We start from the raw sequence: 1,908 nt of genomic DNA on the forward strand, positions 1-1,908 counted from the left end.
TGGTTTCCCTGTTCAGTGTGTTTAGTTTTGCTTCCCCTGTGGCATCATATTCATTTGTGTCAGCTGTTTTTCCCCAGGTGTTTCCACTTCCTTCATTGCTCTCCTATGTATTGAAGTCCTCTGGCTCCGTTTGTTCAGTGTCGGTTCATCTGTTTGTATTTCTTCATGTCATGTCAGGTCTTAGAGTTTTTCATGCTCCTGCTCATGTTCATGTTCTCATGTCATAGTTTTTGTAGTTAGTGTTAGCTTTCCCCAATTTAGTTTCTTGTTTAGTTATGCCCCAGTTTCCCTTGTATTTGTTTTGTGTTTTTTTCCCTATCAGCCAAATAAACAGCTCACTTTTTGTTCTCCCGTTCCTACTTTTTCATCCGCTATGCAAACACACTGGCCACCCTGCCTTGACAGATCCTGGATGTTAAAAGGCTGAGCTCAGTGCTGCTGTGAATTTCCACAGCTGGAACAAGCCGATGTTTTACTAAAGGTTTTGTGAGAACGGATTTAATTTGTGGTTTTCTTTGTAGAAAGAAATATCTGGTCACAGGTCCCACACATCCATGAACAGTGAAGCTTTTAAACAATGATCCATTGATATTTCTCAGTTTGTTGAAATTTAAGATGATTTAGGTACAAAGTGATGAAAATTTCTCGTGATTTGAGTAAAATGTAGAAATCATCTCATTAAGAAGATGTAATCAGGGTGAAATTACTCTTTGTTTTGTAGCAGAATTTTGTAAAGGTGAAGGCGTGTGGATTTCATTTCCACCTGTTAGCAGACCATTACAATCATGTTAATATGAGGTTTGGAAACAGAGTCTCTTTAACTCACATTGTCTTATAAAACAAGCCGGATGCAGCTCAAAGTGGACAAAGCAGCTGAACTGTTATTAGAGAAAGAACCAAGAGAAGACTACAGCGGAGTTATCAAAGTTCCAAGTTGATACTTTTGTGTGCATCTCTGTAAGGAAGGTGAAACAAACCAGTGCTGGAGTCCATGTGACAGAAGTCTGACCAGCAGTAACCAAAGCTGCAGTCAGCTGGTCTGTGGCTGTGTCTTTAAGCAACTGTTTGACAGTTTGACAACAAAACACCTGGTTTATGTGTTTCCTCAAGAACATATGTATGATCCATCCTTCCTCTTAGAAAACACACAGTACAAAGTGAGCATGATTTCATGGTGACTTTTCCTTTCTGTGTTGTTTTTGGAGGCAGCAGTGTTGATAAAAGCTCATCTGAAGCTGAGAGTTGATACTCTGCTCGGTCACGTGGCAATTTTTGTTAAAAAAAAATGTATGCCACAATCATATTTAACAAATTTTTTTCTACATCAAATTTTATAGAAATGTTCTCAGACATGTGAGATAAGACTAGGTTTCTAAAATTAGTTAGTGGTCAGATTAGCTTCCCGGGTGTGCTGCCATTTTGGAAATTATGTCACAGGTACCCAGAGCCACTCACTTGTCACATGACTGCATCAGGATGTTCAGTAGATGTCTCTTGGGAAGTTCATGGGTTAAAAGTTAATGTTGAAACTTTAACATGAACTCTCCTCAATGTTTAAATGGGCGATGACAACTGCCTCACAGTGAGATATAATGGATTAAATACATATCATTTATTAATACAATGAATTTAATTTTGGACATATTATATCTACATTATATTACCAAAGTGCGATAGGCACTAGTTTTATGAAGTACACTGGGTAACTGTTGTTTAGTAGCTCATCTTAAAATTACTTCATAGACATATACAGGGTGAGCCATTTATATGGATACACCGTAATAACATGGGAATGGTTGGTGATATTAAAGTCCTGTTTGTGGTACATTAGTATATGTGAGGGGGCAAACTCCTCAAGGGTTTGAGACAATCCAGCACATAACAGCAGGGTGCAAGATGCTAGCAGGC

Source organism: Pundamilia nyererei, unplaced genomic scaffold (assembly GCF_000239375.1).
Source record: "Pundamilia nyererei isolate P.nyererei 1_Seehausen unplaced genomic scaffold, PunNye1.0 scaffold01278, whole genome shotgun sequence".
In the NCBI taxonomy this organism is placed as follows: Eukaryota; Metazoa; Chordata; class Actinopteri; order Cichliformes; family Cichlidae; genus Pundamilia; species Pundamilia nyererei.